Source organism: Budorcas taxicolor, chromosome 6 (assembly GCF_023091745.1).
Source record: "Budorcas taxicolor isolate Tak-1 chromosome 6, Takin1.1, whole genome shotgun sequence".
In the NCBI taxonomy this organism is placed as follows: Eukaryota; Metazoa; Chordata; class Mammalia; order Artiodactyla; family Bovidae; genus Budorcas; species Budorcas taxicolor.
The window spans coordinates 115887866-115900140 of NC_068915.1; the positions used below are offsets into that span (position 1 = coordinate 115887866).

General features: G+C 44.8%; 1 non-coding gene across 1 annotated transcript; it reads right to left on the reverse strand.

The window, feature by feature from the left end:
- Positions 1–6910: 6910 nt before the first annotated feature.
- On the reverse strand, positions 6911–7017 carry LOC128050127 (U6 spliceosomal RNA). The gene has a single exon (XR_008199637.1). It is a non-coding gene; the product is annotated as a U6 spliceosomal RNA (small nuclear RNA).
- Between the last annotated feature and the right edge of the window lie 5258 nt (positions 7018–12275).

Here is a 12275-nt window from a genome sequence, read left to right on the forward strand (position 1 = left end):
CTTCAGGTCGCTCGCTTAGAATCGCTGGCCTGGAGGCGCCCTTCCCACCTCGTCTTCTTCCTGCTGCCCCTTTGCAGCCACCGCCCGGGCTCCCGGTACCTTGCAACCCCGTGCTGTCCCAGGGCGGTCCAGCCGTTCCTCACGACCTCGCATGCACCCGCCGCACAAGCCACGAACCCCGTCAGGCCCTCCCCGGCCCTGCAGTGGGGCCGCTTGCCCGTCATCGGCAAGCCCCAGGTACAAGTCTGCCCTCGGACCCGTAGCACAGGGGTCCCTCGTCGGGCCCGGTGTTCAGGAGGGCTCCACCCTTCACAAACACCGAGACACAAGAGACGGGTTTTACCTTACTTGGTTCCATGGCTGGTTACAGGGCCCAGATGCAGAGGAGCTTGGCGCTAGGGTGTACGGTACGAGGGCCTTCATTTGCATTTCTTCCTGGACCCCACAACCTTCATCTCTGGGCCTGCCAGGACTCACTGCCTCACGTTCACTCTTGCCCACCTGCAGCCGCGGCCTTTTAATCCTCTGACTGACTAGTGTCACAACCAGAATGAGCTAATATGATCCGTTAAGTACGCAGAATAAGACCCCTCACTCCTCCTGGTGGGTGTTGAATGACCTTGCTGCTGAAGGTAGCGTTTGACAGGCTGGGGGTGTTTGTCTTAGCACTCCACTGGGTGGGCAATGTTTTGGGCTGGCCGCCTCCCCACAGCTTCCCTGATAGCTCAGTCGGTAAAGAATCCACCTGCAACGCAGGAGACCCCGGCTCGATTCCTGGGTCGGGAAGATCCACTGGAAAAGGGATAGGCTACCCACTCCAGTATTCAGAATCTGCCTGCAATGCAGGAGACCTGGGTTCCATCCCTGGGTTGGGAAGATCCCCTGGAGAAGGGAAAGGCTACCCACTCCAGTACTCTGGCCTGGAGAATTCCGTGGACTGTATATGGGGTCGCAAATGGTTAGACACGATCGAGCGACTTTCACTGTCACCACGAGTCTGAGTCAGACTCCCCACTCCCACAGACCCTGTGCTTTTGCTTGTCAGAGCACATTGCACTGGACTGGGATTCTTGGTGTTCACCAGTATCCCCAGAGACGTCTAGGACGGCCGGGCATAGGAATGTCTGCCTCCTGCACCTCTGAACCTTAGCTCCTGCCAGGCAAGGACTGGACACACATCAGTCCAGTACTTGCTGGATGAATGAGTGGCCTAACAATGACCATTTGTCAAGCAGGTTCGCACCAGCCGCTCTGCTGCTGCAGGCTCTCATGCAGTCAGTACAACCAGTCTCCGCACTGGCGCCATTAGCCCTCTGCTGTGGATGAGAGACAAAAGCGCACAGATGGTGCGGGGTTTGCCCAGAGTCCCCCAGACAGTCAGAGGCAAGGCCCGGGCTCCAGCTCAGATGTGGCTCAGGCACGACTTGGATTCAGCAGAGCACAGGGTGATACAATCAAGGGTTCTCTGGTGCCTGGGGACAGAAGCCCCTCTGAGGAGGAGAGCTGGACCAGAGCTGGTGACTGTCAGAGCAAAGGCCTTTCAGCCATCCAGACTGAAGCAGGGGAAAGCCCAGCATTCCCTGGGACCTAACAAAGTCAAGGTCAGATTTATTCTAAATGGAACTGAGAGTCATGGAGGCTTCTGAGCAAGGAGTGTCATGTTGGATGCATGTTTTTGAGAAAACTCTGGCTGTTATATTGAGAATGGATGTCGGGAGCAAGATTAGAGGCTGGGACACCCCTGAAGGGCACCCAGCAGATGGAGAGGGTGCTCCTGGCAAACAGAATTTACAAACAAAAGGCATAAAGAAGTGATTCTCAGCTTTGACTTTCCATTATCTACCCCTAAGGAAAAATTAAGATATTAAGGAGAAAATACTAAGGAACAAAATTTTGTCTGGTAGAATTGAACTTTGGGAGGGCCACAAACCATTGTTATATCTAAGATTACTTTCTTCCTTTAAGAATCAGTTTTCACCCCTTGAGAGATGTATTAGTGAGGGTTCTCCAGAGAAACAGAACCAATATGGAACAGATAGATTTATTGTAAGGAATTGGCTCATAAAATGATGGAGGCTGACAAGTCCTGAGACCTTCAGTCAGCAAACTGGAGAGCCAACGGTGCAGTCCCAGTCCAAAAGCCTGAGGACCAGGAGGGCCAATGGAGGTATTCCAGTCTGAAAGCCAGCCAGGTGTGAGACCCAGGAGGAGCCGATATTTCAGTGTGATCCAAAAGGTAGGGAAAAACCAAATGATCCAGCTCAGAGGCGCTCAGGCAACAGGAGCTGTCTTTTTCTTCTACGCAGGCCTTGAACTGATGGGTGAGGCCCACCCACATTGAGGATGGCAATCTGCTTTACTGAGTCCACCGATGCAGATGTTAATCTCATCCCAAAATACACTCTCAACAGACACCTCCAGAATTCAGTTTAACCAAATATCTGGGCACCCTAGGACCCACTCATGCTGACCTAAAATAACCGTCACAAGGGAGAATGCAGGACGTAGGGTCAGAAGGGTCTTCGTATACTCATAAAAGTAGAAGCAGCTTGGTCTGGCAGGAGCACAAGTGGCCACAGGGAGACATGGACAGTGACCATGGAGAGGCCTCAGGCATGGAGATGGCCACTCAAAGCACCCTGCTGATTTGGGAATCTCTTAGAACCACTTGCAGGAAAACGTGGCATATGTTAGATATTTTTATAAAAGTCAAGTTTTATTATTTTCATGTGTACTATTAATGAAGATACTAGTATGTTTTAATAGCACAAGACGATTTTGTAAGAAAAGTTAGGTGAGTTCACTGTCTCACAATTCATAATCAGGGAGCATTACGCAATAATAATCATTACCTCGAAAGCCTTTTCTAATTTGTGGCTTTATTAAGTCTGCAGAAAGAGAAGCTGAGCACCCCTGCTCAAGCCATTTCCTTGCCCCAAGTAGAACTCGTGGCAGTGAGCTCCCATACCCAGGCAGAGCAGAGAGCACGCTCTGCAGAAACGACACAGTGTAAGAGCAGCCGTGGGCATGTTAAGTGAGTAAGTGAAGTCGCTCAGTCATGTCCGACTCTTTGTGACCCCGTGGACTGCAGCCCACCAGGCTCCTCAGTCCATGGGATTCTCCAGGCAAGAGTACTGGAGTGGGTTGCCATTTCCTTCTCCAGGGGATCTTCCCGACCCAGGGATCGAACCCGGGTCTCCCGCATTGGAGGCAGACGCTTTAACCTCTGAGCCACTAGGGAAGCCCTGTGGGCATGTTACCGTTTGGCGATCCCAAAGAACCAGGCAGTTCTTGCGGATCACCCAGAACTGAAGCCCACCGGTCAGAAGCTCTGCCCACATGGAGCTTCTAATCAGCTTTTAATCACATTGCTTGTGAACATGAAGGAACAGTGAAGGATCACCAGTCATTTAAGAAATGGCTCAAGTGTGAATATGAAAAAATGTGTGGGCAGGGTGGGCAGGCAAAGAAACTGTTAATGGAGGGAATCAAAACATGTTTTCAAAAACTGCTAATAGCCTCAGAGATGTTTAAGAAAAGAGTCTTGAAAGTTATAGCCAACATTGTAAAAGAAATTCAATAGAAGGGCTACAAGATAAAGGTAAGGAAATTATTCAGGAAGTAGAACAAAAAGAAAATTAGAAGGAAGTTATACAGGAAGTAGAACAAAAAGACACAGAAAATTAGAAATGACTTAAACTCTCACTTCAGGAGCCTTAACAACTTTCCCCTAAGGATTCTGGGGGAGGACTTCTCTTGAGGTCCAGCGGTTAAGGACCCACTTTCCAGTCCAGGGAACATGTTCAGTTCGTGGTCAGGGAGCCAGATCCCGCGTGCTGCAGGGCAGCTGAGCCCCTCCCCCACCCTGGCTGCACTGACTGAGCTTGCCCGCTCAGGAGAGTTTGCACTGCAAATAAAGCCCTCACACCTGCAGTGAAGAACCAAATAAAAACAACTCGAGAGGGAACAATGGAGGGAAACATCTTTTAAAAGAAAGAAGGTGGGACTTGTCTGGTGGTCCAGTGACTCAGACTCCGCACTCCCAATGTGGGGGCAGTGTTGATCCCGGGTCAGGGAACTAGGTCCTGGATGCCGCAACTCAAGATCCTACTTGCTGCAACTAAGACAGGTGCACCCAAACAAGTATTTTTTAAAAAATAATAGTAATTTACCAGAAATGAAGACTTGAACATACAGACTGGAAGGCACCTGTGCTCCTCAGTATACCACCAACGTGAAGGTTCAGATTGAAAGAGCCCACCAAGGAAGATGGTTGACTGTAGTAAATCAGAGATTTAAAAAAAAAAAAAAAAGAACTTAAAAACATTCAGAAGGAAAATCAACTTCATCTAAAAAAAAAAAAAGGAAAAAAGAACCTCACTAAACTTCTTAATTAGTAACATTCAATGCTAAACTAATGCAGGGCCTTCAAAATTCTGAAAAAAAAAAAACCACATATAAGTAGAATTGTATAGTCAGCCAAACTGTCAATCATGTATGGAGACAAACAATTGTGGACATACATATTGGGAGAAGATATTTCCAAATGATGTGACCAATAGGGATCAGTCTCCAAAATTTACAAACAGCTCATGACGATTAACAGCATCAAAACAAACAACCCACTCAAAAAGTGGAGACCTGAATAGACATTTCTCCAAAGCAGACTTACAGATGGCCAATAAGCATATGGAAAGATGTTCAACATTGCTAATTATTAGGGAAACACGAATCAAAACTATCATGTGATATCACCTCACACACGCCAGAATGGCTATCATCAAAAAATCCACTAACAATAAATGCTGGAGAGGGTGTGAAGAAAAGGGAACCCTCCTACACTGTTGGTGGGAATGTACGTTGGTGCAGCCACTATGGAGAACAGTATGGACGTTCCTTAAAAAACTAAACATAGAGCTACCACACGACCCTGCACTCCCACCAGCGGGCACATATCCAGAGAAAAACGCGGCCCGAATAGACGCATGAACCCGGAGTGCACCGCAGCGCTGTTTGCAATAGCCGAGGCATGGAAGCAGCCTAAATGTCCACCTACAGAGGAAAGAACGGAGAGGGTGCGGTCCATTCACACGATGGGATGTTACTCAGCCGTCAAAAGGAGTGAAATAATGCCGTTTGCAGCAACATGGATGGCCCTCAAGAGGGTCATACTGAGTGAAGTAAATCAGACAGAAGGAGAAATATCGTGTGATATCCCTCATGAGCGTACTTACAAAACGGAAACAGACCCGACTTCAAGAGAACAAGCTTATAGTTACAGGGGTGGGGAAGGATGGGGGTAAGGGATAGTTAGGGAGTTTGGGATGGACATGTACACACTGTTCTAATTAAAATAGATAACCAACAAGGACCTGCTGTATAGCACATGAAATCTTGCTCAATGTTATCTGAAAGCCTGAATGAAGGGGAGTTTGGGAGAAAACGGATACATGGACGGCTGAGACGCTTCTGCTGCTCACCTGAAACTGCCATTGTTTATTAACTGGCTATGTTGTTGCTCAGTCGATAAGTCACGCCCAGCTCTCTAAGATCCCACAGACTCTAGCACGCCAGGCTTCCCTGTCCTTTACTATCTCCCAGAGTTTGCTCAGACTCATGTCCCTTGAACTGGTGATGCCATCCAACCATCTCATCTCTGTCACCCCTAGTCAGCTATACCCCCAATAGAAAAAAAAATGTTTTTAATTGTGGACATTCAAACTATATTTTTCAGGTAAGCAGACTGTAACATAGTAACAAAGCCTAAAATACCAGTAGGTCTATTTGTCACTTATGCCCTGAGGCTGGGAAGTGTCTCTCCTCCATCATGAACCATGACCTTCCAGATGTTCAAGCTGGATTTAAAAACGCAGAAGAACCAGAGATCAAATTGCCAACATCCGTTGGATCATCAAAAAAGCAAGAGAGTTCAAAGAAACATCTGCTTTATTGACTAAGCCAAAGACTGACTGTGTGAATCACAGCAAACTCTGGAAAATTCTTTTTTGTTTGTTTTTTATTTTTTTTATTTTTTATTTTTATTTTTTTTATTAAATTTTTATTTTTACTTTATTTTACTTTACAATACTGTATTGGTTTTGCCATACATTGACATGAATCCACCACGGGTGTACATGCGTTCCTGAATATGAACCCCTCTCCCACCTCCCTCCCCATAACATCTCTCTGGTTCATCCCCGTGCACCAGCCCCAAGCATGCTGTATCCTGTATCGGACATAGACTGGCGATTCGTTTCTTACATGACAGTATACATGTCTCACTGCCATTCTCCCAGATCATCCCACCCTCTCCCTCTCCCTCAGAGTCCAAAAGTCCGTTATACACATCTGTGTCTTTTTTGCTGTCTCGCATACAAGGTTGTCATTGCCATCTTTCTAAATTCCATATATATGTGTTAGTATACTGCATTGGTGTTTTTCTTTCTGGCTTACTTCACTCTGTATAATCGGCTCCAGTTTCATCCATCTCATTAGAACTGATTCAAATGTATTCTTTTTAATGGCTGAGTAATACTCCATTGTGTATATGTACCACAGCTTTCTTATCCATTCATCTGCTGATGGACATCTAGGTTGTTTCCATGTCCTGGCTATTATAAACAGTGCTGCGGTGGACATTGGGGTACATGTGTCTCTTTCAATTCTGGTTTCCTCAGTGTGTATGCTCAGCAGTGGGATTGCTGGGTCATAAGGCAGTTCTGTTTGCAATTTTTTAAGGAATCTCCACACTGTTTTCCATAGTGGCTGTACTAGTTTGCATTCCCACGAACAGTGTAGGAGGGTTCTCTTTTCTCCACACCCTCTCCAGCATTTATTTCTTGCTGACTTTTGGATCGCAGCCATTCTGACTGGTGTGAAGTGGTACCTCATTGTGGTTTTCATTTGCATTAAAAATACGGAACGCTTCACGAATTTGCGTGTCATCCTTGCGCAGGGGCCATGCTAATCTTCTCTGTATCGTTCCAATTTTAGTATATGTGCTGCCAAAGCAAGCACTGGAAAATTCTTAAAGAGAAGGTAATACCAGACCACCTTACCTGCCTTCTGAGAAATCTGTATGCAGGTCAAGAAGCAACAGTTAGAACTTGACTTGGAACAACAGATTTGTTCCAAATGGGGAAAGGAGTATGTCAAGGCTGCATACTGTCACCCTGCTTAATTTAAATTACATTCAGAGCACATCATGTGAAATGCAGGCTGGATAAAGCACAAGCTGGAATCAAGATTGCTGGGAGAAATATCAATACCTTAGAAACACAGATGACAGCACACTTATGGCAGAAAGCAAAGAAGAACTAAAGAGCCTCTTGATGAAAGTGAAAGAGGAGAGTGAAAAAGTTGACCTAAAACTCAACATTCAGAAAACTAAGCTCACGGAATCTGGTCCCATCAGTTCAGTTCAGTTGCTGTTGTGTCCGACTCTTTGCGACCCCATGAATCGCAGCACGCTAGGCCTCCCTGTTCATCACCATCTCCCGGAGTTCACTCAGACTCACGTCCATCGAGTCCGTGATGCCATCCAGCCATCTCATCCTCTGTCGTCCCCTTCCCCTCCTGCCCCCAATCCCTCCCAGCATCAGAGTCTTTTCCAATGAGTCAACACTTCGCATGAGTTGGCCAAAGTACTGGAGTTTCAGCTTTAGCATCATTCCTTCCAAAGAAATCCCAGGACTGATCTCCTTCAGAATGGACTGGTTGGATCTCCTTGCAGTCCAAAGGACTCTCCAGAGTGTTCTCCAACACCACAGTTCAAAAGCATCAATTCTTCGGTGCTCAGCTTTCTTCACAGTCCAACTCTCACATCCATACATGACCACTGGAAAAACCATAGCCTTGACTAGACGGACCTTAGTCGGCAAAGTAATGTCTCTGCTTTTGAATATACTATCTAGGTTAGTCATAACTTTTCTTCCAAGGAGTAGGCGTCTTTTAATTTCATGGCTGCAGTCACCAGCTGCAGTGATTCTGCAGCCCAAGAAAATAAACTCTGCCACTGTTTCCACTGTTTTCCCATCTATTTCCCATGAAGTGATGGGACCAAATGCCATGATCTTCGTTTTCTGAATGTTGAGCTTTAAGCCACCTTTTTCACTCTCCACTTTCACTTTCATCAAGAGGCTTTTAACTTCCTCTTCAATTTCTGCCATAAGGGTGGTGTCATCTGCATATCTGAGGTTATTGATATTTCTCCCGGCAATCTTGATTCCAGCTTGTGTTTCTTCCAGTCCAGCATTTCTCATGATGTACTCTGCATATAAATTAAATAAGCAGGGTGACAATATACAGCCTTGACATACTCCTTTTCCTATTTGAAACCTTCGTCCAAGGTAAGGAGCAGCGGCTGCGCTTTGCTGGAGCAGCCGTGAAGAGGTACCCCACGCCCAAGTAAGAAGGTAGGTGTTGCAAGAGGGCATCAGAGGGCAGAACACACTGAAACCACACTCACAGAACTCTAGTCAATCTAATCACGCGAGGACCACTGCCTTGTCTAACTCAATGAAATTAAGCCATGCCCGTGGGGCAACCCAAGATGGGCGGGTCGTGGTGGAGAGGTCTGACAGAATGTGGTCCACTGCAGAAGGGAATGGCAAACCACTTCAGTATTCTTGCCTTGAGAACCCCATGAACAGTAGGAAAAGGCAAAATGATAGGATACTGAAAGAGGGACTCCCCAGGTCAGTACGTGCCCAACACGCTCCTGGAGATCAGTGGAGAAATAACCCCAGAAAGAATGAAGGGATGGAGCCAAAGCAAAAACAATACCCAGCTGTGGATGTGACTGGTGATAGAAGCAAGGTCCGACGCTGTAAACAGCAATATTGCATAGGAACCTGGAATGTCAGGTCCATGAATCAAGGCAAATTGGAAGCAGTCAAACAAGAGATGGCAAGAGTGAACGTCAACATTCTAGGAATCAGCAAACTAAAATGCACTGGAATGGGTGAATTTAACTCAGAGGACCATTACATCTACTACTGCGGGCAGGAATCCCTCAGAAGAAATGGAGTAGCCATCATGGTCAACAAAAGAGTCCGAAATGCAGTACTTGGATGCAATCTCAAAAACGACAGAATGATCTCTGTTCGTCTCCAAGGCAAACCATTCAATATCACAGTAATCCAAGTCTATGCCACAACCAGTAACGCTGAAGAAGCTGAAGTTGAATGGTTCTATGAAGACCCAGAAGACCTTTTAGAACTAACACCCAAAAGAGATGTCCTTTTCATTATAGGGGACTGGAATGCAAAAATAGGAAGTCAAGAAACACCTGGAGTAACAGGCAAATTTGGCCTTGAAATGCGGAATGAAGCAGGGCAAAGACTAATAGAGTTTTGCCAAGAAAATGCACTGGTCATAGCAAACACCCTCTTCCAACAACACAAGAGAAGACTCTACACATGGACATCACCAGATGGTCAACACTGAAATCAGACTGATTATATTCTTTGCAGCCAAAGATGGAGAAGCTCTATACAGTCAACAAACACAAGACCAGGAGCTGACTGTGGCTCAGATCATGAACTTATTACCAAATTCAGACTCAAATTGAAGAAAGTAGGGAAAACCGCTAGATCATCCAGGTATGACCTCAATCAAATCTCTTATGATTATACATTGTAAGTGAGAAATAGATTTAAGGGCCTAGATCTGATAGATAGAGTACCTGATGAACTATGGAATGAGGTTCGTGACATTGTACAGGAGACAGGGATCAAGACCATCCCCATGGAAAAGAAATGCAAAAAAGCAAAATGGCTGTCTGGAGAGGCCTTAGAAATAGCTGTGAAAAGAAGAGAGGCGAAAAGCAAAGGAGACAAGGAAAGATATAAGCATCTGAATGCAGAGTTCCAGAGAATAGCAAGAAGAGATAAGAAAGCCTTCTTCAGAGATCAATGCAAAGAAATAGAGGAAAACAACAGAATGGGAAAGACTAGAGATCTCTTCAAGAAAATTAGAGATACCAAAGGAACATTTCATGCAAGGATGGGCTCGATAAAGGACAGAAATGGTATGGACCTAACAGAAGCAGAAGATAGTAAGAAGAGGTGGCAAGAATACACAGAACTGTACAAAAAAGATCTTCATGACCCAGATAATCATGATGGTGTGATCACTCATCTAGAGCCAGACATCCTGGAATGTGAAGTCAAGTGGTCCTTAGGAAGTATCACTACGAACAAAGCTAGTGGAGGTGATGGAATTCCAGTTGAGCTGTTTCAAATCCTGAAAGATGATGCTGTGAAAGTGCTGCACTCAATATGCCAGCAAGTTTGGAAAACTCAGCAGTGGCCACAGGACTGGAAAAGGTCAGTTTTCATTCCAATCCCAAAGAAAGGCAATGCCAAAGAATGCTCAAACTACTGCACAATTGCACTCATCTCACATGCTAGTAAAGTCATGCTCAAAATTCTCCAAGCCAGGCTTCAGCAATATGTGAACCGTGAACTTCCTGATGTTCAAGCTGGTTTTAGAAAAGGCAGAGGAACCAGAGATCAAATTGCCAACATCCACTGGATCATGGAGAAAGCAAGAGAGTTCCAAAAAAACATTTATTTCTGCTTTATTGACTATGCCAAAGCCTTTGACTGTGTGGATCACAATAAACTGTGGAAAATTCTGAGAGAGATGGCAATATCAGACCATCTCACCTGCCTCTTGAGAAATCTGTACGCAGGTCAGGAAGCAACAGTTAGAACTGGACATGGAACAACAGACTGGTCCCATCACTTCATGGCAAATAGATGGGGAAACAGTGGAAAAGGTGACTGACTTTATTTTTCTGTGCTCCAAAATCACTGCAGATGGTGATTGCAGCCATGAAATTAAAAGACGTTTGCGCCTTGGATGAAAATCTATGACCAACCTAGACAGCATATTAAAAAGCAGAGACATTACTTTGCCAACAAAGGTCTGGTCCAGTCAAAGCTAGGTTTTTCCAATAGTCATGTATAGATGTGAGAGTTGGACCATAAAGAAAGCTGAGTGCTGAAGAACTGATGCTTTTGGACTGTGGTGTTGAAGACTCTTGAGAGTCCCTTGGACTGCAAGGAGATCCAACCAGTCCATCCTAAAGGAGATCAGTCCTGGGTAGGACTGATGTTGAAGCTGAAACTCCAATACTTTGGCCACCTAATGAGAAGAGCTGACTCATTGGAAAATACCCTGATGCTGGGAAAGATTGAGGGCAGGAGGAGAAAGGGACGACAGAGGATGAGATGGTTGGATGGCATCACTGACTCAATGGACATGGGTTTGGGTGGACTCCGGTGGTTGGTGATGGACAGGGAGGCCTGGCGTGCTGTGGTTCATTGTGTTGCAAAGAGTCGGACACGACTGAGTGACTGAACAATCCTTTTCCAGAATGTTTCACCATCTTAAACATAAACTGTACCCAGTGACTATCCCAACGCCGTGTTAACCTCTACTCTACTTCCTGTGTCTGTGAATTTGTCTATGCTAAATACATCACGTAAGTGGAATCATAGCAGTTTTACGTGTAGCTTACTTCATTTAGCATGATATCATCGTTAAGTATGCATCCGAATTTCATTCTTTCTTCAGGCTGAATACTATTCCATTGCGTGGATATACCACACTTTATCCATTCATATGTGGATAGACATTTAGGTTCTTTCTACCTTTTAGGTGTGAATAATGTTGCTATGAACACTGATATACAAATATCTTAGTCTGTTTTGAATTCTTTTGGGTATTAATCTAGGAGTGAAAATTTTGTATCATAGAGTAATTCTATATGTAACTTTTTCAGGAACCAGCAAACTGTTTTCTAGATCAGCTTTATAACTTTATATTTCTAGCAGCTATGGACAAGGGTTGCAATTTCTGTTCATCTTCACACTTGTTTTCTGTATTTTTGAAAATAGCCCTCTAATGGGTGTGAAATGGTATCTAGTTTTGATGAACATTTTACTCATGACTAATGATTTTGAGCTCATGGGCTTATTGGTTATTTGTATGTCTTCTTTGGAGAAATATCTATTTTAGTCCTTTACCAATTTTTGAATTAGGCTGATTTTTTGTTCTTATTGAGTTGTAGGAACACTTTATATATTCTGATTATTTGACCTCAATCAGATAGATGAATTCCAAATATTTCCTCTTGTTCTGTGGGTTGTCTTTTCAATCTCCTAATAGTATCCTTTGATGCACAAAAGTTTTAAATTTTAATGAAGTCTAATTTATTTTTCCTTTAGTTGCCTCTTTTTGATGTTGTACATGAGAAAGCCTTGCCA